The sequence below is a fragment of the Sciurus carolinensis genome, chromosome 9 (assembly GCF_902686445.1).
Source record: "Sciurus carolinensis chromosome 9, mSciCar1.2, whole genome shotgun sequence".
NCBI classification, from domain to species: Eukaryota; Metazoa; Chordata; class Mammalia; order Rodentia; family Sciuridae; genus Sciurus; species Sciurus carolinensis.
In genome coordinates, this window is record NC_062221.1 from 10920831 (window position 1) to 10947249 (window position 26419).

Consider the following 26419-nt stretch of genomic DNA (forward strand, 5'->3'; position numbering starts at 1 on the left):
TGAATCAGTTAGGCATGGAAGGACCATACCTCAACATAACAAAGGCTATTTATCTGCCAGCATCATAGTAAATGGGGAGAAAGCTGAAAGCATTTCCTCTAAGTTCAAGACAAGGGTATCCATTCCCAGCTTTCTTATTCAATAATAGAATTTTAGAGCAATTAGGCAAGAGAGAGACATTTAAATAAAAGACATACAAATAGAAATGGAGGAAGTCAAATTATCCCTGTTTGCAGATAATATGATTTTATATAGGAAAATCTAAAGACTTGACCAAAAGACCATTAGAACTGAAAAAACGAGTTAAGTAAATATGTAGGTACATAATCAACATGCAATAATCAGCAGCTTTTCTACAGGACTGTAATGAAGTTACTGAGAAAAAAAATCATGAAAACAATATTATTCACAAGTTATAAAATAAAATAAAATAACTAGAAATTAATTTAAATAAGGAATTGAAAAATCTCTATGATAAACATACTGATGATCGAAATTGAAGAAGACACTAGAAGGTGGAACTACCTCAAATATTCATGAATTTTGAATATTAATATTATTAATATAAATTTATATTATACAAAATGTTATACAGATTCAGTGCAATACCCATCAAAATACCAATGACATTCTTCACAGAATTAGTAAAAACAATTCTGAAATTCATATGAAAGTCCCTCCAAAAAATATTCTGAATAGCCAAAGCAATCTTGAGCAAAAGGAGCAAAGCTAGAAGCATCACAATACTGGATTTCAAGATCTAACACAAAACCATAGTAACCAAAATAGTATGGCATTGGCATTGGCATTAAAACAGACACATGGACTAATGGAACATGACTGGGCTCCCACAAGTCAACTCACAGATCTATGGCCAACCAGTTCTTGACCGAGTTGCCAAAAACACACTGAAAAGAGGGCGATCTCTTCAACAAATAGTTCTGAGAAAAGTTTATATCCCCAAGCAGAAGTCTGAAACATAACCACTGACCCCTGTCTTTCACACTGTACACAATCAACTCAGAATGGATCAAAGACCTTAAGATAAGGCCTGAAACTCTGAAACTACTTGAGGAAAACATACCTAAAGTGCTTCAGGACATTGGTCCAGAAAATGATTTTCTGGATGGGATCCCAAAATCACAGAAAACAAAAGCAAACATTGACAACTGAGATTCCATCAAACTAAAAACTTCTGCACAGCAAAAACAAGCATCAACAGGATGAGAAGACAACTACAGAATGTGAGAAAATATTAGCAAACCATACATCTGACAAGGAGTTGATACACAGAATATATAAGGAGCTCAAAAACCTGATTAAAAATGGGAAATAGATTTAAATAGACATTGCACAAAGGAAGACATACAAATGGCCAACAGGAAATGAAAAAATGTTCACCATCACAGAGAAATGCAAATCAAAGTAACAGTGAGATATCACAACACCCCTGTAAGAATGGTTATTATCAAAAGTCTAAAGATAGCAAGTGTTGATGAGGATGTGAAGAGAGACCTTTCAAACGGTGGGTGGCAATGCAAATTAGCACAACCATTATGGAAACCAGTATGGTGTTTCTACCTGAAATTAAAAAATAAGTAGCTACTTTAGATAATTAATTTCTCACATCCAAAATGTAATAAGAAACAAAAAGTCTAACTTACAGTTTTTAAAGTTAACTAAAAGTTTAAAATGGTAAAGTATGTATAGTCAATGTAAACTAATTTTGCATTTTACGCCACTATTTCTTGCAAACACAGGATTCTCTTTCGAATTTTTATTTCTCAGGATAAGAAAGTCTTTTTGATGTTTATCCCAGTGCATAGCACAGTTCTTGTTTATACAAGAAGTCAGAGAAATATTTCCTGAATTAAAGTCAATCTTTAGTTGCTTCTCAGAAATATTTATAACAGTTTTCTCTTTATAGTTATCACATCAAAATAAATGAAATAAATCCCACAGAAATTTTTCTGAATTACTCAACACTGAATAATAGATTTTGTAACCCTTATCTATTCTGATACTAGTGAATAAATTGTGATGTTATATGCAACACAGATGCACCTATTAGGAACTATGTATGTAGTGACCCAAGTCACTTCTTAAGAACCTCATTTAACAAAGAAAGGCAATTTGGAAAATTTCTTGGATTGATTAAATCCATTTCCTAGCTGCTGATTTCTAAACCACATTAACAATAATGTACAAAATAAACCAAATAAATAAGACAGAATAAGGAATATGTTCATGTTTATCCTCTAATTGATGGGTTTAGTAAATTCATTAATGAAATCAGAAACAGACTGTTATCAAAGACCAAGCATTTTCCAAATCTTTCCAGTTCTTAAACTCATGCCTCATATGTAGGTCTATGTGAACAATTAGTGCATGCCACGGTGCTTGGAAGTTTGTATGTGTGTGTGTGTCTACGCTCATGCATCGTGAGGTCATCAACATCGCATTTTTCAACTTGAGAACCACAATGGAGAAGCACCAATAATGCCATTAGTCGCAGTCACAGCCTCATCCACCCTCATCGGCTCCTTTCCTTCTCCAAGCAAGAAGGTGGGCGGGGCCAGTAGCTCCCCTGCGTTCTTGCAGCTTGGCTGCCCCTAGCACCTCGCGACCTGGGGCACCAGCGCCCAGACCACCGGGAAGGAAGTCCTGTTGCACAAGGAGGATCCAGGAAAAGAAACCGGGAGCCAGGGTGAGGTCACTTTGAGGCCTCTTTCCAGTTTATTTCAGGAAAGGTTGTGCAATGGCTGTGCCTGGCAGCCACGAGGCAGACAGGAAGAGTCCCTGCCAGGCACACGGTTGGTTCCCGGACCGGAGCTCCTTGGGGGCTGCGCGTGCACAGCGGTGTCGCAGGTGGTGGGCGCCCTTCTCTGTCGCCTTCCAGGGCGCGGTGTGCACGGTGTGTGTAGAAGAGACTCGCGCTGGCTCATTATTTTTGATTCATTTTGGGAGAAGGACCCGGGAAGCGCTGTTTCGGAGGTGCCCTGGCCCAGCCCACAGGCAGTCCACAGACAAGGCGTGTCCTGCTTAAGAAAAGCCGGCAGGGCTCTCCTTGCACTTACCGCCCGCGGCGCGGCTCGGAGAGCATCCCTGAGTCAGGGCCCAAGGCGAGCCCAGAGCCTCTGCCAGCACCGCGGGGTGTTTGGAGGAAGGGTCGGTGAAGCTGCTAGCTGCCATCCATCAGCAGACATTAACAGGATTATGGCTGCGGCTCAAACGAGGCTTGGCCATCGAGAATAGCAGACGAATAGGAAAGGCAGAGGGCTGGGCGGCCTGGCGGGTGAGCCCTTTAGCTGGAGTCACGAGTCAGTTTCAGGCCTGCCTCTGCTGTCGGTCGTCTGTGGACTCTGGGTCAGTTTCTTCACTCGTGTTCCTTCAGTTGCCTCACCTCTGAAATCTCTGAACTTGGGTAACTATTACAAGAACCCCAGAGTTAAGACAGAGCGTTGCATGCAGTCATGTAAGGTGTGGGAAGACCACCTCCCCGTTCCAGGAACCAGCACTCACCATTTCTTCGGGTTTGGCAGCGGGAGAGGCAGGTTAGAGTGCGGCTGCTGGGTGAGGTGTTTGTTAGGCAGATCTGGGCTCCTTCTCCTTCCTGATCTTGCCCTAGCAGAACTTTCTCTTAATGCCACCCTGGCACTTAAAACAGTTGTAGGGCTTTGAACAATGAACACACACATGGAAATGAAAAAAAATGGATGAAAAACGAAATGAGTGGGTTTCTACCTTTGGATAGAAGAGCACCCTCACCTCTAAGGAGCTCTCCCCTCTGGACTCCCAGATCTCTCGCTGCCTGAATGAGCCAAGACACTTCCAGCCTCAGGACTTTGCTCTCCAGACATCCCCCCCCCCCCTCCCCGTCTAGAGCAACTCACTCCACACACACTCCACACCGTCCACTGGATGGTTGTAGACATTTTTCAACTCAGATCTGAGTTGCCTGACAATGTCATTGTCTCTTACCAACTAAATCAGGTGCCCGCATAAACTTTTTTATAGAGACGTTATGTTTTTACTCAAAGTACTTAATGCATTATAAAGATTCAAATACAATTATATTTCTATGTATCATACATATTTTAATATATAATTAATATCATATATTGGAATATGTTTGTAATAACTGTCTCTCTTCCATGTTTTTTCTAGTGTTTGGTATAGTGCTTTGCAAACCCTGTGCTTTAAGTTCTTTGCAAAACAGGATATGAGCTTTATGCTAAGTGAATATTTATTAATTCGTAAATGAATATGTATGTGTACATTGTGTGTATATATGCACACACAATATAGGACTATTTGAAGAGTGCTCAATTTAAAAACCAGAGGACTTCAGTTAATCAGCACTAACAATTGTTCTTCCCATTTCCCAAGTTTTGTTTTTAAAGAGTTGTTAGAAAAAAAATTTTCCCTCTCCAAGTAAAATCTATGTGACCACAAGAGTAAATTGAAATTCAAGATTTTCCAGTCTTATGATAGCCTTTTAAAAATTTTTACTGAAAGTTGGCAATTTGGGAGAATGTTTTTATTTTTTTCAATGAACTTGAGTGCAAAGAACTTACCCCTGGAATCATGAATCATTTAAATTCATTTAGCTAGTTATTTGTATGACATTAAATAACATTTTATATTTACTTTCAGGCTTTGTTTGCTTATTTATAAGTAAGAAAGTAAACACCTCAAATTCATGAGGCAGCACTGGGTTGTCCAGAAAGGCTTTTCAAGAATAAATATGACTTGGACTGGGCTTGTAGCTCCGTGGTAGAGCCCTTGCCCAGCAAGAGTGAGGTGCTGGGTTTGATCCTCAGCACTGCATAAAAATAAATAAAGTAAAGGTATTGTGTCCATCTTCTACTTCAAAAAAAAAAAAAAAAAAAAAAAAAGAATAAACACAGCAGTCAAATGAGAAAATCTGACTTTAAAGATCAGTTTTTTTTGGATCTTTTGGCTTTTTGGTTAGTTTCTTAAACACTTGGCTACTGCAGTCTCATTTTATCCTAGTTGATGTATGATCTACATTTTAATTCAAGGCTTACTACAAAATACTATCCCAAATTGGTTTCAAGCCTATTTGTCCTGTTTTGTTGAACCTGAAATACAGAAGTAGATTTTGACAAGTAAGACTGCCTGTTATGAGATAGCATTTATAATCAGCCTCTGCAAAAGGCCCCTGTCTCCTATTTTACAGATATGTGCAGCGATGTACACAAATGCTCATTGACTCCTGCCATATCTGCATTTTAAAATACAACTATTGTTGTTCTGCTTAACTGTTATCCAGACCACAGTGAAAACCACAACAAATGAAACGGTTTTCTTTTCAGAAGTCAATTAAACCTTCTGTGAATACACACGATTTGCCCACAAACATACTTAGAAGAACATGGAAATTATTTGATTTTTGATTGACCTCAACAAATGTTGCCTTTTTCTCTTTGGCCTACTCCCAATTACTCTTCTTCCTCCTAGTGTCTTATTCTCACTTACTGATAGGGAGCTGGAGACCTAGAATTCTGGTGAAAGATTTTAGAGCAGTAAAGGTATGCCAAAATAATTGAGAACATTTATCATCATATTAGGGCTTAGGAAGAACATGACTTGGTGCTTTTTATGTTTGGGTAGGAAGATTTGTTCTTAGGCAATTGGTAAGTGAGTTCAGAGACACAACCCAAATCTAGTTTATGCCAACTTTACAAGCATAGTAATTTTAGGATCTTCTACACTTATATATGCTTCCCTTTGGGTTCTAGATTTTACATTAGTATATTTTGAAAGCATTAAAACTGAAATTTCAGGATCCCAGGAAATGGATCAAAATGGTGTGACTTTATCAAAAGACAGATTTTCAAAAAATTTATTTGGAAGGTATAATTAGTTTTTACTAGCTACTCATGAATAAGGCAGTTTCTTGACTAAAAACAGAGAATTTATGCTGGAAATGGCAGAACAGTCAGTTTTTATAAGGTAGCTTAAGCAGGAACAATGAAACAACATAATATAAAAGACAAGTTGTCATCTGGTAACTTCTGGTTACTCTTCTTACAGTGGTTATGGCAGAGGGCACTGACTATGCTGGCTAAAACCAGCTGTTTGCAGTTACCAACCCTTTCCTAATTTCTTGAAGCTCAGATAAACAACTTAGCTTTCGTTAGTGGAACTTTATCATGAGTGACTCCATTTTGCTTTGGTGTGTTGGGGCTTTGTGTGGGAGTTCAGATAGACTCAATGGCTTGCTCTAAACTTTATTTGAGAATGGCGATAGGAACTATGAAGCCAGAATGAATATCCTGTACACTATTTCACCCTCTCCTTGGTGGTAGAGGTTTACAATGATAAAATAGCCCAAAATGAATTGAACAGTGATGTACTTAGATGTATATAATGTGTAATAACTCAATTTCCTCCAAAGCTTCCCTCTCACAGAGTTAGGGAGAAGTGTATAGTAATCAGATTGTGACGTTGTTTTGTGTTTGCCTTGGGGTGATCATGATTCCAGTGGCACAATATGATTTTGTTTATAGACTTGTTTTCTTTTTGGCACTGCATAAATATGATTTCTTTTTCCATGAAGTCTTTTTGGCATTTGTTTTTGAGTAAGAACACTGGAAGCAATTATTTAGTTATGTCAACTTAATTAACTAATTTCACTAGAACATAGCTCATTTTTCCCAATTGAGTAATGTTGTGTCTTGGAATAGGGCCATGATCCATTGTATTGGTCAGAGTTCTGTAGAGAAACAGAACAATGCAGAGACTTTTTATAAGGAATTGGCTCATAGAATTTTTTGCACAAAGTGCCATATTCAACAGTCTATAAATGGGACACCCAGACAATCCAGAGATGAAATTCAGTATCAATCAAAAGATCTGAGAACCAGGGGACCCAACTCCAGCGTGGGTCTGACGGCCTGTGCACCTGGAGCGCTGAGACCAGTACACACACAAAATGGCGGCAGGAGTTGGAGTCCTCTTTCCTCCACCTCTTCTTCTACTCAGACTCTCCAAAGAGAAGGTGAAGTTCACCCACACTGTGTAGGAAAATCTGGTAACTCATTCCATAAATTAAAATGCTTATCTCACCAAGAAACATCTAAACACCTCTGAAAATAAGGTTTAATCTGAGCACACTCTGGCCAGTCAAGTTAACACGTAAAACCATCCATCACATGTCTACCCTCATCAGAGTGACCTCCGTAGGCCTCTCCTAAAATCAATGTATAACACAGCTACCCCAAGTTGAACTGAACATGCACTGGTGTCTTCCCCAGAACAGGACGCAAAGTCCTTCAGTGACTTTTACTCTTTTCCTTTTATACCTTAACTTAAATGCCACGTGTGATATCAGGTTTAAAAAATGCTTGAACACTGTGATGTACAATCACATATATATGTTACATGATAGATCAAGAGAGGAGAGAAAGCACACACACACATCATACACAGCTAAAACTGGAGGAAATAATCTTATCATTGCAGTCCTTGTTTCTAGAACTGGTTGCATGATCATAACTGGTACCTATAACTTTCTTGTACTGCTTGCTGGAGGAAAAGGGATCACAGAGCAGTTAACATACTGCACCAGACCTTATGATGTGCCATTTTTGTTTTGTTTTATGGAGAATTGAATTTATTCATTGTTTAAAAAAAATTTTTTTTGTTTTAATTAGTTGTACACGACAGTAGAATGATTTATACATTTTGATAAATCATACATAAATGGCATGCAATCTCATTTTTCTGATTCTGTATATTGTAAGATCACATTGGTCATGTAGTCATATATGCACATGAGGCAACAATGTCTGTTTCACTCAGCTATCATTCCTGTCCCCATGTCCCTTCCCCTCCCTTGACTCCCTTCTACCTCATACTTTATATGATGTGCCATTTTGAATGTTTGAGATTATCTTGTAATTACTAAAATTCTAAAAGCTGCAGGAAAGTAAGGACTGAATTTTCATCAGCAATATTGTTTCTCACTGAACGATCGTTTAAGATGTAATGTAAACAAAAAGGGACAAAATGAGCAATCAGGGAACAAATGAGCACTGTTATTTAGCATCTTTTTTTTTTTTAAGTGGTATATATTTTTAATAGATACACATATATAAGAGGATTAATAGGGATGTTACAGGGCTGCAAAAATTAAAACCAACATTTACAGAGCAAATGCTAGATTTTTGACAAGCACATGAATTAAGGGAACCATTATTAAGAGATTGGAAATAATAATTAAGCATATTAATTTTTGGTTGTAATTGGATTTGAGATATGGTACGAAATATCAATAGTATGGTTTTTTTTTTATCTTTGAAGGATTTATTCATGATGGGAGCACCTAATTTTTAAAAAAATTTGACAGACTGCATTTTGATTCATTGTACACAAATGGGGTACATCATTTCATTTCTATGGTTGTACACAATGTAGATTCACACCATTCATGTAATCATACACATACATAGGTTGATGATGTGTGTCTCATTCCACCATTTTTTATACCCCCCCCCCATTTTCCTCTATGTAATCTAAAGTTCCTCCATTCTTCTCACACACCCCCATTCCCCCACCCCCATTATATATCATCCTCCACTTATTAGGAAAAACACTCGGCCTTTGTTTTTTTGGGATTGGCTTATTTCACTTAGCATGATATTCTCCCATTCCATCCATTTATCTGCAAATGTCATAATATTATTTTTCTTTATGGCTGAATAATATTCCATTGTGTATATATACCACTGTTTCTTTATCCATTCATCTATTGAAGAGCATCTAGGTTGGTTTCACAATCTAGCTATTGTGAATTGAGTTGCTGTAAACATTGATATGTCTGCATTACTGTAGTATGCTAATTTTAAGTCCTTTGGGTATAAACCAAGGAGTGGGATAACTGGGTCAAAAGGTGGGTCCATTCCAAGTTTTCTGAGGAATCTTTGCACTGTTTCCAGAGTGCACCGATTTGCAACTCTACCAGTAATGTAAAAGTGTGCCTTTTTCCCCACATTCTTGCCAACATCTATTATTGTTTGTGTTCTTGATAATAGTCATTCTAATTGGAGTAAGATGAAATCTTAGAGTTGTTTTAATTTGCATTTCTGTAATTACTAGAGATGTTGAACACCTTTTCATATATTTATTATTTGCCTGTATATCTTCTTCTGTAAAGTGTCTGTCCTGTTCCTTGGCCCATTTATTGATTGGGTTCTTTGTATTTTTGGTGTAAAATTTTGTAAGTTCTTTATAAATTTTGGAGATTAGTGCTTTATCTGAAGGGCACATGGAAAAGATTTTATCCTACTCTGTAGGCTCTCTTTTCACATTCTTATTGTATCCTTTACTGAGAAAAAGCTTTTTAGTTTGAGTACATCCTATTTATTGATTCTTGCTTTGATTTCTTGTGCTTTGGGAGTCTCGTTAAGGAAGTCTGATCCTAACCCAACATGATGAAGATTCCTCATAGAAATAGAGAAAGCAATCATGAACTTCATCTGGAAGAATAAGAGACCTTGAATAACCAAAAAATCTGAATAGGAAAAGTGAAGCGGGAGGTATCAGAATACCAGGTCTTAAACTATACTACAGAGCAATAGTAACAAAAATGGCATGGCATTGGCACCAAAATAGACAGGCAGATCAATAGTACAGAATAGAAGACACAGAAACCCACATAAATACAGTTACCTCGTACTAGACAAAGGAGCCAAAAACATACAATGGAGAAGAGAAAGCCTGTTCAACAAATGGTGCTGGCAAAACTGGAAATCCATATGTAGTAAAATAAAATTAAACCTCTATCTCTCACCCTGCACACAAAACTCAACTTAAAATGGATCAAGGACTTAGGAATTAGACCACAGACCCTGCACCAAATAGAAAACAAAGTAGGCCTGAATCTTCATCATGTTGACTTAGCCTATGTTTTATTTTCTCTTCCTAGAAATTCTGTGCAAGAGAATAATCTCTGACCACAAGACACGTCAGTGCTGAATGTCTTAGTTGGTACTCATTAGACAAGGACTCGCACGCACAAAGTGTGTCCAGCCTTTCCATATTTGTTGCGCAAGTTGTGCAGAACAGACGATGGGATGTGGAACTTCTATCCGCAGTCACACAGGGTTCCCCAGGAGTTCCCCTTTCTTGCTCCCCTGCTGGTCTGTACCTGGATCCCAGCTCAGAGGCGGCACGCTGGACCACATACTTCCATTGGATGTGTAGGTCATGAAGGCTGCATTTTTTAGCTTGGTTCACAGTTGGGGTCATAGGCTCACAGTGTCCCTTCATAACTTTCGGCATCATCGGATCCTCTCCCCAAAGCCTTTTAGAAAGTGTCTGCCATTGTGGGTTACCCAACATCTTCTGAAGTTCTACTCAGAAGCAGCATGGGAAATAGGGTCAGACCCAAAGGTTTAAAGGACTGGAAGAGGCTAGATCACACTAATACAGAGGACAATGACATGAATGTCACTGTGTAGTTTTAGAGTACCTTGTTTCAACAGTCAGTTTTGAACTATAAACTTGTAGATATTGTGCTAACATCACATCTTCTTTTTCAGAACTGTGTAAACCATGGATAAGCAAAGTAAGTAATTGTGTTCTTTCCTCCCTATATTAAATCTATGGTTAACGTGTCTTCCTCATGCAGTTTTCTTTCTTTTTTTAAAATATTTCTGAAAGGTTGTCATTTGTATCTGTGTTTAGGGCCTAACGTTCAGCATTTCTAAAACCTTTGTGAGATGTATATGACAGATCTCACCTTCTTGCTCAGAATCCTCCAATACCTGCCAATCACACTTAGAAGAAAATACCAGCTCCTTCCTAAGGACCCCAGAGATGAATTGTTTCCTACTGTACTGCTGACAGTCATTCCTATTCTCTTGTTGATGCTTCTGTTTTCCTAACACACCACATTCATTCCCAAAGTCGGGGTTTTTGCATTTTTCTTTTCCTTCCTCCTGGAACTGTTCTCACTAGAGTTTGTCATCTTTTGGGTCACAACAGGAATTCTATCTGCCCAAAGTAACTGCCTCATACCCTGCAGACTACCTCATGTGTTTTTGCTCTCAGGTGAATCCAAAAGCTTTTTTGAAAATTTATTTTCTTTCTACCTGAGGATAACTGTCAGCTGCCAGAGAGCGATAACAATTTCTCCTCATTCTTCAACAGATCTTGTCACGTTACCAATCATCTGTAAACATTCTTTCATTTTAAAAAGGATGAAATCCAAAAGTGATATTGATAAGTTGCTAATATGATCTTTAATGTTTGTGAAATTTATTTTTTTTAGTGCTATGTGAATTCATTTTCAGTTTTCCATTCAATTTATTTTCTGTTCTAAGTATTTTGTATGACTCAGTGCTGTAATCTTGTGGACCACAGGCTTTTGAAATTATATTCTGTTCCTCAGGAGTTGTCACTCTGTGGACTATTATTCAGCCATAAAGAAGAGTAATATTATGGCATTTGCAGATAAATGGATGGAATTGGAGAATATTATGCTAAGTAAAATAAGCCAATCCCAAAAAACCAAAGGCCGAATGTTTTCCCTGATTAGTGGATGACAATATATAATGGGGGTGGGGGAATGAGGGGTGAGAGAAGAATGGAGGAACTTTAGATTATGTACAGGGAAATGAGGGGGAGGGGAGTATGAAAAATGGTGGACTGAGACAGACATTATTACCCTATGTAATGTATGATTACACGAATGTGAATCTACATTGTGCACAACCATAGAAATGAAATGATGTATCCCATTTGTGTTCAAAGAATCAAAATGCAGTCTGTAAAAATAAAAAAAGTAAAAAGAAAAAAAATAAGCCCGTGAAGAAGCACTGTCAACTCACATTTCCATGCAATATGAAGAATATACTTACCAAATTCCTTCCTCTATTCTGCTTCATAAATACTCACCAAATGCTGCTCCAGCTTTTTGCCTTTGTTGTTTTCCAAATTACATTTTTCAAATAACTGATAGCACAAAATTGTGAAATTTAAATTTCTAACCAAAATATTATAATTGGTTTTTTTTTTAAGTATTGAAAATAACATAGGAAGAGAATACTCTACAGACTGAAACCCCAGACAAATACTTGGAATGAACTAGCAGGAAGGATGTGCTTTTCTCTACATACTGGGCTTTCTATAATATTTGGACTGAACAATTCTCATTATCTGGGAAACGTTTTGGGTGTTTCCAAATGTATAGCAATATCCCTGGCTTCTACCTACCAGATGCCAGTCTTACCTTTCTGTCAAACTGTGACCAAAAGGAAAAAAAAAAAAAAAATGATTATAGACTTTGTCAAATATCCTTATGGAGGCAAACATTCCCTTGTTCTATACCAATAGAATACAACATTGGCTGTAATTCAGAATTATTCCTTTTCACAGGACACATAGTTGTGTTTGTGTGCAACAAGGAAGGGATTGAGTTAAACCAAACCAGAATGATCCTTTCCCTGAGACTTTGGATTCTGACTTCTATACTTCCCATTCCTGTACAGAAGTTCAAAGATATTTGCAAGTGCTGTATTGTGAACACTGCCAAACAGCTTTCCACACTGAAGGAAAGTCAGTAGAAATACTGACTCATAGTCTTTATTTGGGTTTCCCAATGGACAACTCCATTTTTCATGAAGACAAGCCAGAATCTTTTTTACAGCTTATTCTCTGCCGTTGTTGATGCTCTTTCACATTCTCAAGTATTAAAGCATATTTTCCACCTAAGATGGAAAGAGCAGAAGGGAAGCCTCTGGGTTAACTCTGTGCATAGCCACCGTCCTCAAAGTAGAGGAGGATGTGAAACCAAGTATATTTCATATAAAAAGCTCTGAAAAATAAAATCACACTTTACATTTCACAGACATAGGATTTCTGAGTGGAGAGTTTAATTTATAGCTAAGTAATTCGGAAAGGATTTGCAATTCCATTTTTCTGTGTAACTACAAATTATTCCCCTTGTCATATTTCAGGAACTTTAGAACAGTCTGCCAACCCAGAGCTGCAAGGTGGCTTCTCAGGCACCAAGAGTGGCCACCCAAGACCCCAGGCTGGCTTCCTACTCCCACCAGCTGGCTTTTCACAGCCCAGTGGACACCCTGGGTGCCTGTGCCACTTTTTCTACTGAACTGCCCACCTGGATTAGAATATTTAAGTCAGGTAATTTCAAATACATAAAATATTCATAAAGACAGAACTGGGCTTCTAGTTTACTTACCCAGATTAGTTATAATAATAATAAAATGATGAAAGTATAATGATAAAATGATTAGTTATAATGATAAAGCAATTATCTTCTCTTTATTAATTATCTTTGGAAATGGTAAACATCATGTTTGGTTAATAGATCACTCCAACCCTTCTAGATTCAGTTCACTTTGAAACAGAATATCCGTGTCTTTGCTAATTGTGCTTTCTATAACTTGGATATGATTTGTGATTAAAATCAAAAGCAGACATTTGTTTAGCACTATTTCCTAGGCTTTGTTCTAAGCATAATGCAGGCTTACACTCTGTGAATCCTTACACTCTGTGATGTGTGGAAGCTATAATTATTCTGTTTTACACAAGATGAAACTGAAGTCCAGAGACAATAAACAGCTTGCTCAGTGTTTAAAACCTAAGGAAGCAGGGCTGGCTTTTTTTATCCTGGTACCTTGATTCTGGATCCTATGCCTTTTAATATTAATACTGAATAATTTCCTTGCCATTTGAAAAAAACTTTTTATAAATCCTAGAGAGTTCAGCTTCAGTAAGTGGTATCAAAAAGAGAGTTAATGTTTCCTGCATAACATGGTGACCTTATTCTTATAATTATTAAATTATATTTTTTATCAATACTGTGTTTATTATTGGACTCATTTTTATAAATATCAACAACAAGGTAGAAAGAAATGTTGGATTTTGCAGTACTATATGATAGCTTACTCGGCAATGTGAGGTTTGCTTTGGGTTAGTAATCAGGTAAGTAAAATAGCACTATGAAGCTCTATATGTCTGATCTATACACAAAAAGATAATTCCATGATAAAAATCGAAGTTTGGGGAAATGAGTTTTCTCTTTTTTACCAGCTTAATTTCTCATAATGCACTTGAGTAGTGCAAAGAGTATTTAACCACTCACATTTCTCCATAAAATACCCTGAAAACATACGTATTTTTTTAAAATCAAGGTCATAAAATACTGCTGAAATCTTACCACAAATGATATCAAGTACACTTAAAAGAATAATTTTGAAACTTGCAGAAAAAGTTCTTTAAGTGGATTAAAAAGTATTCATATTTCATATACCTCATCTCAAAAGAGCACTTGCTCTAATTTTTATAGATTCCAGAGTAAGTGAATTTTAATTCTCCTAAATTTGTCTCCATTAATAGTGAATATTTTCAAATACATATTTTCAATTAAAAACATGTTAACTGTAATTTATACTAAAAAATAACAAACTATAATAGAAATTTGATATGAATAAATGTTAACATGTAGTATTAAACAATAAAATATGAATATTGATTGATTGGCTGAAACATTTGAATTCTTAATTTTCTTTTCACTATAGTAGATATAACTTGATTCATTAGCAAGTTGACCTTTTGGAAGGTATGTATTCACTGTATTCATCACATTTCTAGAAAGACAGAGGTTATGCAGAGAAAAGTATATGAGCTCCCACAAATACTTTAGATGACATGGGATTGTAAACCTAGTTCTGTGCAAATGTCTCTTCAGAATAATCAAACCGTGAATGTTATCAGCAATTCATTTCTAATCAAATAACATTTACAATAGGTGTTATTTACAGTACTAAATGTTGTTATGGTAAATGTTAAAATAGTAAATGTTATTATGACTGACATCTGTCCTTACAATGTAGAGACTAACAGAAGGAAACAATCAAGACTTAATTTTGCTCTTCTCTCTCTAAGTGACTCTAAAAGTTTTTATCACTTTACTGGTTTCTAAAAGCTCAGCTCTGTTCTCCCAGTTTGAGATCACTGAGAATGGCACATAATCACAAGCAGTAGTTCAGCTGCGTTAGTATATTTCCAAAGTGAGTGATCTTTGGAATTCAAATGGGGATGTCTTGGAAAAATTGTTGTGCATGCCCACAGTTTCTCTTGGGAGATGAAATGAACCCTGTGGAATGTGCGTTCCATGGGCTGAGGGTTGGCAGCGGGTATGGGGACCGTGCAGGATTGGCAGATGCTCACCACAGGTCTGAGCCCTCTTCCTGCAAGAGCGCCTCTGCTCCTGAGAGGGCCCAGTGCATCCAGATGCCTCCTGGGATCCAGGGCCCACAAGTTCAGGAAAAAACCTGGGAAGGCACAGGATGCTTCAGGATGTTTGCCAGGGAAAGAGACCCTGGTCGATGCATGAATGATGGTATCTTCCTTCTACATATTAGGACATAATAGAAACTCTGCTGGTTCATTAAACCCATATTCACCTTTTCCACTGGTGGAAATTAGAACACGAACTGTACAATCAGAGTAATGAATTTTTTCAAAATACATAATTGTCCTCCTTCACATTTAAATTGCTTATAATATGAATAATTCAACATTTGTAATGTTTTGCTGTGGTTACCATTCTCTAAAATACTTTTTTCTTTAGAAAAGGAACAACTTTTTAAGTAATTTGTATTTTGAATTTTTAGAAATATTCCATTCTATGGGATATATTATTGGGACTCTAAAACCCAAAAAACCAGTCACTATATTTTATATAGCACTCCAATTCTATTTTTTAGAAATATAAGCTTTATATATTTTTCAGTATATGTGTTCAATGTAGTTTTTAATTCTTTTTTTTTTTTTTTTTTTTTAACCAATAAAGGGATACAACTTTATTTGGACTAACAGTAGGGAGAACACTCACTAATGAGGAATGTATCAAAGGTGTAAGCAGGTTTTATGGATGCAGGTAAACAAGGCGGCTGTCCACAAGTCTTATGGGAGTCTTGAGAAAGTGTGAACAGCAAGTTATATCTGAGTCCTGTGAGGAAGAGTAGTTCTTTGCAGTTAGCTCTTCCCTTCCCAGAGCATAAGACAGTGAGAGAAGTTCGGAAAATTCAAAAGTGGCGGGGGTCGGGGGTGGTTGGGGGTTCTTAACATAGCTATTTCCTGATGAGCTCAGGTAAAGGTCACGAGTTGCTGGCAGTAATTCTCAGTGGAGGTGACTCTTCTCCATACAGTGTATCTTTCCAATTGGTGGGAGCAGGGAGTCAAGGAGTGGAGCACTCTTGGATAGCTATAGTAAAGAGAGGGCACTGCTAATATGTAGTGCTAAGAGTACTTCTGTAGTATGCAGGACAGTACTACACAGCAAAGAAATCCTCTGTCCCCAAAAAGATTTGAGTATATATTCTGAGATACAATATTTGCACATCTTTATGGTGTATAGTATAATAATTCTTTTACTTTTAAAAAGAGATGTCTTTAAGTTCATCTACTATGAGTAATAAGAAAAGAGAAGTGTATGTTTATTTTTTGGCACCTGAGACTATGACAGGCACTTATACCTTCGTCTAACTGAAAACTTAATAGATGCTAACAATAAAACTGGAGATTCTTTTGTTTCATTTTTTCATGTAACTGAAAGGAAACTTGAGATTTTGAAAGACTGTCGATCTCATTTTACAGATCCGGGTATAAAAGTTTTGAGATTAAGCTACATAATCAAGCAACACGTTGTTTAACAGATGCCCTCTCAGAAATAAATCTAATTTTTAAAATTAGTTTTAAGCCTTTTCGGAAACCTTAGATTGTGGCAGATGTTGAGACTAGGGATGGTTCTTTAAAGGCCAAGTCTAGGCCATTTTGAGTCTCCCCCAAATCCTTGAGGAAGTCTACAGTGAAAGGACTTGTGAAGGACAATTTCGACTCTTCATTGTCCCTTCTGGCTGCACATAAGGTTTCCACCCTGTGGACCCATGTGGAAAGTCCTTTGGTAAGGGGACATTTTGGTGTCAGCATCCATCACCCTCCTTTTCTCCCATGAAGTGACGGGTCACAGGAGGTGCAGAGGTCACCTCGGGATGCCCGTGGTCTAGATATTCTGAATTGAAGCCCTAGTTCCCCAGCCTGTTCCTGTCCCTTCCCTCCTGCCTAATACCCATCTCCCACTTCTCAACCATACTGCTGAGCTGACCAAGGGTGCCCTGCGCCTGATGGGACGCTCTATCCACCTTCCACTTTCACTCTCTGCCTTTTGACATGGGGACATGGAGAGCAACCCCCACCTGTTGCCTCTTTGCTCAAATACAAGGGCAAAAAAACAAGACATAAGCATGGTTTATGAAACAAATCTCAAACCCATTGATTTCATGTAGTATTTCACAGAATATAAATACAGCCCACATCTCAGAAACCCTCCATAGCGTGTGAAAACCACCACTATGTGGACACTTTATCTATGCAGCCAGTACTACTGTGCCCACCTACAGACACCAGGAGAGTGACATTTTTTTCTTTTCCATATTTCACATAATGACTCAAATTCTTTTTACATGAACATATCTTCTCCTCTTCCCGCCCCCCACCCCCCTTTTTTTTTCAGTGCTGGGGATTTGAACCCAGGGTCTTGTGCTTGCAAGGCAAACACTCTAGCAACCGAGCTATACCACCAACTCCTCTTTCCTGTTTGCCAGGGTCCAACCTTAGCAGCCATCGGGGGTCCTAGGGGGATGGGAGGCATTGGCGCAGTGGAGAAACAGCACACAGAGACACCAAGTGGTCTGAGGCTGAATCTCCATCTTTATTTTTCTGCCAGCATTTTTATACATGTTTTCTTTAGTAATGATTATATCATTTTATGGTTAGTTTAAAATAAGAAAAACCTTCAAAAGTACAATCTATGCTTCTTCTCAAAGTACACCTTCCCTCTGTACGACAGCCCAGACCAAAACAAACTATTTCCCAGCCAGAACAAAACAACCCCATCCCCCAGCCAAACCGAGGACACCACGATCTGCCAACCTCCAACCTCCAGAGCAAACACATCACTAGATTTTCTGAGAAACCACCCCCACCATGAACTCCAGTTTTAACAGTGAAAAGCTTTTACTATTATTAACAAAAGGCAAAGAAATCAACTTATAGTTAATATTTAGTCTATTCTATTTCATATAATGGTGGACTACAATCTTATTTGATTCTCAAAGAATTAGGCTAAACATAGGAAAAACACAAATTATATTTATGACTAACCTAAATGTTTTTATTCTGTAAAGTATCTCTAGAATCAACTATTAAAACTAGGGAAGCAACATAGGTTAAACATTGCATCCAAGCTCAGAGCAATGCCTCTTTATCCATCTATATTTAGAAATTATTATACTAAAGCAATCACAGGCTCTAAACTCGAGCAGAGCTACAATTATTTTCATATATTTTATCTATGTATTACTGCTAAATTTTTTGTGTACTATTTTGTGTCCCAATACAGTAAAACCTTCCCAATGTTTTTCCAATGTTTCTGATGATATATTGATTATTAATAGCAACTACACATGGAGACATGCCATGCCTATGGCCCCCAAGAGGGAGGATGATCAACAGAACCGTGTCAAGTGTTGGATCCTCTACTCCAACAGAGCTGTGTCAAGTGTTGGAGTGGCAGGAAATAGATGCGGCACTCTTTGCTTTGTTTTTCACTCTGAACATCTCTGAACAATTTCCCTTTGTCCTTTCTCCCCTTGTACTTGGAATATCATCCACAACGAATCTAGCTAGACATTACAATGTCTTAAGACAAATTCAATATTTTCAACATACTGGTGACTGATTTCTTCTTTTTCTCTTTAGCCATCACAAGTCTTGAAACTAATAACAAATATGAAATAAAGAACCACTTTAGAACAGGGGTCTATTTTGCGGAGGGAGAGACTGATGGCTGCACTTGTATTTGCTGTGGGTATTCCAGTGTTTTACCAAAAAAATTCTTGCTAATACAGCTCAAGAAGTTGTAATTCTGAAGAGACCACGACGATGTAACAGTTATTTCTTCCCGTGATGCCTACAAAAGTTCTGTAAGTGGTTATCAGGGAAGTCTGTAAAGTAGTTCAGTAAGAATTTTCACCCTTTTCATGAAACTTGTATAATCAAATGAGATCTAAAGGCAGAGTGATCCATGAGCTATATAGTTAGTCTCCAGTCAACTGCATAGGAAGGCATGTGATCAACAGTCCTCTGTCCCCAAATGGTTTGCCCTATAGGGTTGACCAACATCTCAGAGACAAGAGAATTCTTCATACCTTATATACCTGATGACTAGGACAGGCATGGTCAAAATTGATGGAGTTGTACCTTTGAGAATATTATGGAACACCAGCACAGGGAAGAATGAGTGGAGTCCCGCTGGCCTGCAGCTTAGCCATTACTGAGAAAGCATGACACAGAGATAACAGGCAAATAGTTATTCAGGGTCTCAACACTGTGTATACTTTGAGAGGATAGCTGAATTATTCCCATCAAGTTATTCCTATCATTAATTATTCATTAATTACTTTGCTTTCCACATCATTTGAGATAGGAATAATTTAATACAAATTTCAGAGTCAAAGAGTTTGGTGGGAAAGGCCCTGTGTTGAACAGTGCATTTACATGCATCACATTAGATATACAGGTGATTAATAAATATATGAAGAAGTGTTCAACATCTCTAGTAATTACAGAGATGCAAATTAAAACAACTCTAAGATTTCATCTTGCTCCAATTAGAATGACTATTATCAAGAACACAAACAATAATAGATGTTGGCAAAGATGTGGGGGAAAAGGCACACTTTTACATTGCTGGTGGAGTTGCAAATTGGTGCAGTCACTCTAGAAAGCAGTGTGGAGAATTCTCAGAAAACTTGAAATGGACCCACCTTTTGAACCAATTATCCCACTCCTTGGTTTATATCCAAAGGACTGCAGTAACACAGCCACATCAATGTTTATAGCAGCTCAATTCACAATAGTTAGATTGTGGAACCAACCTAGATGCTCTTCAACAGATGAATGGATAAAGAAACTGTGGTGGAATATTATTCAGCCATAAAGAAGAATAATATTATGGCATTTGCAGATAAATGGATGGACTTGGAAAATATCATGCTAAGTGAAATAATCCAATCCCAAAAAATCAAAGGCCGAGTGTTTTCCCCGATAAGTGGAGGATGATATATAATGGGAGTGGGAGTGGGGGGTGAGAGAAGAATGGAGGAACTTTAGAATACATAGAGGGAAATGAGAGGGAAGAGGGGGCGGGGGTATGAAAGATGGTGGACTGAGGCAGACATCATTACCCTATGTACATGTATGATTACACAAATGGTATAAACCTACATCATGCACAACCATAGAAATGAAAAAATGTACCCCATTTGTGTACAATGAATCAAAATGCAGTCTGTAAAAATTTTAAAAAAGAAATAAAATAAAATTAACTGTGTGGAAAAAAGAAATGCATCACCTTACCCGGAACTTTGGGAAAGGTCATTCCAGGTGAGCATAGTAAGGCATGGTCACGCTCACCCAGCTAATGAATGAGTCAAAATTCTTTTCATTACAGCAACATGGTCACTCATGTTTGAAAACTGCCCCAGTGAGCAGAGCTCTGTGCATACATATAAGCCACTGCTTTTAAAGGAGTTTAAGAAAACAGTTCCTTAATAATTTAGACAGTTTTTGTAAGTAGGGAACTTGAAAAACATAAGCAGAGATCAATGTGTTAGAGCACCAGGTATGTAGTCTGCCTCAATTTCTGCTCATCTCTTCCATGAACTGAGAAATCTGATGCAAATGTGTTTACCCCTGTCTTCCTCAGTTAGGTCCTCTGTAAAGGAGGGAAAGGAATAGTACTCACCTAGTAAGGCAGTACTCACCTGGCAAGAATGTGTTGTGAAGTGGAACAATATCTGGCATTGAAAAAGTGCTCAGTAAGTGAGAGTTACTAGTAGACATTATTGTTATGACAGTGATAATTACATTCACAAATATTCTTTTTTTTTTTTTTCCTTGGTACATAGAAGTTCAAGCTCCTCCGGGCATACCCATAGATTACGTTACTCAGAACTGGCACCCATATATTCCCAAGTTCAGTGCTCAAAATGAGAAGAGAGAGGAAGTATTGAAAATTACTGGTCCCCCTGTGGTGTGTAGCTGCGGTGCAGATGTTGATTTTGAGTTAACAGATGGGATGGTTTGCTTTCCTAATATAAAAAGAATATATTTTTTCACAAGACGAAACAAATACCTTAAAGAAGTATTTGTGTATAGATACTTCAAGAGAGAGATACTGTGCTCATATATTTATTTTGGGCCAGAGACGTATTTATTGATCCAGTTAAAGGTCAGTATTGATTATGCTAAATGAGGAAAAGAGAAGCAAAATCTTGTTAAACAAAACTAAGCCAGTGTCTAACACTTAAACATGTTTTCTGTGCAGTAACACTGGAATGGAGTGCCAAACTTGTCATCTCGGTCTGATTACCCAGGCCCAGCGATCTCTCCTTCATCTGCACTGCAGACTGGAATGTTCTAGACCATGTGCAGAAGCTTCCCGCAAAAGCCCACTTACAGAGACTGTTCTAACAAAGTCAGCACAGGCACAATGTGTGCTCCTTAATTATGCTTCTCTGGGGTCTTCCTCTATCCTTTTATTAAGTCAGGTTACTGGAGACATTTATTTCATAGGAGATTCAGTGTAGCAGTTCTTCAATAGGTGACCCAGCAGTGCCTTGTAATTCAATTACGGCGACTTGACATCTTCATGATCTGTTTTATATCACAGTTTCATAATTATTAACACGTTGCGTTTCACGTGCATGCTAAGGTCATTTCATTCAGTTTTCAAAGTCAGAATCCCATTGGTATTGGGTTAAGCTCATTAGCTAGTTTTTAATTGACATTTTTATAATGCTAAGCCTTTCACATCCCAGAAGCGTTATGACTCTTATTTATCCGCATCTTATTTTGGATCCTTTATAAGATTATATCGATTTATACATCTAGAACATGTGCCTTTTTTTGTTAAATTTATTCCAAAGTAACTTTTAGGTGTTTATTGATATTAAAGAGAAATGTTTATACTTTGGGTGTTTATTTTGAACATTGAGAAAAATTGTGTTTTTACTTTTCATTTAGTTACACGTCTGCTTTCCAGTGTGGGAGGTGTTTCTCTTTTGTTTACTTGGAGTTTCTATGTACAAAATCTCAATATAGATGGGATAATTGGTAGCTCTTCTATTGTATCCACACCGAACACCTCCTTTTCTTCCAGGCTATTTTCAATAGCAAAGCCATTGAATGAAATGGTAATAATGGAGATGCTGGTGAAATAGTGGTAAATGTTTTAAAATTCTAACTCTTTGCTATAGTGTTTCATAGCATTTTTCCGTTCCTATTTTACCTAGATGCATCAGTATATTTTTCTTTTTTGAAAAAGGCCCTGACAGAAGGTATTCAGAGTTTGTGGACCATATGATTATCATTGTGACAAGAATGTAGGTACAGATAATGTTTGTAGAATGGAAATAGCTGATACCTAAGAGAATTTCATTCCCCAAAACAGCTAGATTGGACTCATGAGCCATTCATTGTTCAATGATCTCAGACAGATTTTTATTGGGACTGATTACTTAATTTTCAAAAATACAATGTAATGGTTCAGAGTTCAGACTCTGATAGACTTTCTGGATTTGAAACACATCTCCACAAATTCTTGCCTGGGTGACCTTAAACAAATTACTTAACCCTTGTTCACTTCAATTTTTTCATATAAAAGTTGGGTATAATGGGGCTGGGGAGATAGCTCAGTTGGTAGAGTGCTCGCCTCGCAAGCAGAAGGCTCTGCGTTCGATCCCCAGCACCGCAAAAAAAAAAAAAAAAAAAAAAAAAAGTTGGGTATAATTATACTAAATGTCTTACAAGATTTTTAAGAGGATTATATCACCCAATAATTGAAAAGCCTTACATGCAATGCATATACTTAACATTATATAGAAACACTGAATTAGTAATTTAGAAATTGCCTTTTAAGCTACCATTTATATAATCAGATGTTTTGAATCACATAGATATTCTAGTATTTTATGCTATATTGTGGAACATTCCTTTGATACACACGTAGGTTCTCTGTTCCAGTGTTCTTTATGAATAATGATGTTCACATTGCATGTCGTTGATATTCTTTTTTAAATATCTTTATCTGTGGTATTAAGTTGATGGATTTACAAGTTTAGTACTACGTAATACACGGTTCTTTTTTATGACATTAAATGTATGCATTTTCTCCCCACAACAACCAATTCTCCAACTCTCCAGATACCAACTCAGTTCAAGATTGACATTAACTAGCTGACATTAACACAGACCCCTCAGGCTAAGGTCTTAGTCTCAAAAGACAGCCCGATTTCAGACGCTAATAATAAATATAAAACTTTCTGCTCTTTTGACCAGTTGTTGATAAAGTGGGATTTCCACAACCCCCTTTACAGATTTGAAAATTTGCTGAAACCACTCATAAGATCCAGGAGTCCCCTTCACGTGTGTTAACAGTTTATTTCAAAGGCTACTATAAAGAATGGAGATGAATATTCAGAAGAGGTGAGCAGAGCAAGAGCTCAGGGCACCCAGCCCTTGGAGTAGGGGAAGACCCTTCTGGAGAGTCTCTGAATCTGCCTTTAGAGCTTATAGGAATTTTCACTGAGCTGCCATGATTGACTAATCCATTCTCTGCTGGTGTGTAACTCAGTCTCCAGCCCCTGTCTCATCACTGGAGCTTAGGGTGGGACTGAAATCCAACATTCCAGTCACTACTAGATCTTTCTGGTGTCCAACCTCTATGCAGAAGAGAAGCTGTGAGAGATCCACACCTAATAACCATCTCATTAATGCACAAAAGACTTCACTCAGGAGAGTCCCGGATTTTGAAGCTATGTGCCAGGAACCTGGGACCAACACCAAAAAAACAATATTTCTCCTGTCATCCTTACCACTGGGGAAGTCACAGGGTTTTTAGCAGCCCTGTGTGTCAAGAAGCAGGGACAAAAACTTAATACCTTTCCCTTGGCATCACAAGCACCAATTTATTTCCAGAAGTTGAAAGACTGTTCTAGAGAATTTGAGGTTTTTAAATGTTATCTAGAATTTAGCAAAAAAAAAAAAAAAAAAAATTCATCAACCATCAATTGCTTATAATTGTTCAGTTATTTGTGTTCTTCTCCTCTATAAAAATTATATTTCCTATTTCTTGCATAAATTTTAGTAGAACTTTTAATTTTTTGCTGTAGGTATCAAAATGGGGAAATATTAAGTTTAGTAGTTAGTTGACAGGGTCTGGTAAATAAGTTATCTTCTGGATTGTTTTCATTTATAAAAATGTTTCAAAATTAAACTAAATTTAAAAAATAAAAGGGAAGATTTTCATTAGTTGCTCTAAATACTCAGATGACAGCCGCCAGCAGAGAGGACACCAAGGTATGCAAGATGGGATCTCATGAGTCCATTTTGCCTCACTAGTGCTGCATAACAAGTAACCCCTGAAACTCAGAGGTTACAAAATACCTCGTCACATGCTTATGGGTCTGCAGGTCAGCTGTTTTCTGGGGATATATCTGGGCTCAGAGAGTTGGCTCTGGTTTCAGCTGACCTCAGGTCTGATCCAGGAATGTTCACTCTGGATTTGTAGAAGAGAGGTCATCTGGGTCCTGTTTTGCTAGTGGCTCTTTATCTGATATGGAGTCAAACCACTTAGCCACATTTTAAGTTACTGCTCATGTCACATCTGTGAACATTCCTTATTCAAACAAGTGAGAAGGTAAAGCAAAGCTTCGCTGCCAAGGAGCAGTGGCATGCTTTGGACTTCAGAGGGAACATGAAATAAATACTCGGTGAACAATAATCTGAGTTTCCATGAAAAGTTTATTTCAGACTCTTAAGAACCCATTTCACCCAGTACTCAGAAAAAAGAGTCAAGTGGTTTCTAATTTCCCCATAGGTGTTTAGCTGGTCCCAACTTGAAGCACGACCTTCAGGGGATGTGTCCAGCACTTGGGGTGCTTTGCTCAGATTTGAAAAGGACTCATCCTCCGTGGGCAAAACTCCCAGTGTAGGAAGCTTGGTTAATGCTGGTGACATGCACACCCGCCTGTCCACCTGGCTGAATGCCTTTGTCTGGACACACTTGGATCCACTCTACATGAAGATCCTCAACTTTACTCAGTCATAATTTTTACAATTCTTCCTTTTACGAAAATAGGAGAATTTCACATTGGGGCTCTTTGATTCATACACCTTTCATTTTTCTTTTCCAACCCCCCCTCCCCACAAACACCTGATATTCAACTGTCCCACCCTTGACCTAAAGGACCTTACTCACCAAGGTGCTTACAGGTCACTTCCTTCACTCAAAACTGCCAGTTTTCTTTCCTTGGTTATTAGCAATCCATGTTTCCCAACAGTGGAAGGTAATAAATCCCCACAAATATTTAAACTTTCAGCCTATGTATACTCTCTGTGCCTCTTAAAGTAGAAATCCCATAGATGGTTTACTCGGTTACTTTCCAACAGCTTCTAGAATGTTCATCAAAGAGACATTTCCAAATTTTATCCACTTCTGCTTCAACTTTGTTGTGGATCAATTCAAATGATTTATTATTTTCTTAAAGTAAAACAAAATGTTAGATTTCAGCAAAACTTTATAATTATCCTTTTTCTGTATGATGATGTAATTTTTCACATATCTATAAATATGCACAGGGGCCTAGTGCATTCAATGAAGGATATAATGTTCATAATTATATATGTAGTACATAATTTTAATAAACTATTTACAATATTCTATACAATCTGGATTGTATAATTGTCTTATTTAACTCCAGAGTTGAAAGTAGGTTTGTTAATAGCTTTCTAGACTTAAGAGTACCTTTTTTGTTTTTTTTGTTCTGCAATTCAGATTCAATCTCTTGATGAACAAACTGTGATTGGCAAGATTTCCAAGCAGTGGGCTGGTTTTGTGAAAGAGCTTTTAACACACACTGATAACTTTGGGATCTAGTTTCCTATAGCCCTTGATGTGAAAATGAAAGTCGTGATACTTGGTGCCTGCTTCCTCATTGTGAGTCTGTCCTTAAAGGTCCTGGTTGTAGGTGGTTTCTTTAGTATCACTCTGAAGTGATTCAGTGAAGTGTGCATTTTAAGATGACCTTAAATGAGCAGGTTCTATTCAAGGATTCTCACTTAATCCTACCTCTGAAATTCTATTCAATCCTTAAACTTCAGATTCATAAATGCCTCTTTTTTTGTCCAAAGAGTTTGGGCACTTTCCAATGAGAAGAAAAGAACTTTATATACTGCAGTGGTCCTGGTTTGGGGGTTTTAATTAAAAATAAATAAATAAAGTTGATGCTTAGGA

At 37.5% G+C, this 26419-nt stretch overlaps 1 pseudogene; it reads left to right on the forward strand.

Moving 5' to 3' along the window:
• The first annotated feature begins 10584 nt into the window (after positions 1-10584).
• LOC124992836 (phospholipid scramblase 1-like) lies at positions 10585-26182 on the forward strand (annotated as a pseudogene).
• The last annotated feature ends 237 nt before the right edge of the window (positions 26183-26419 follow it).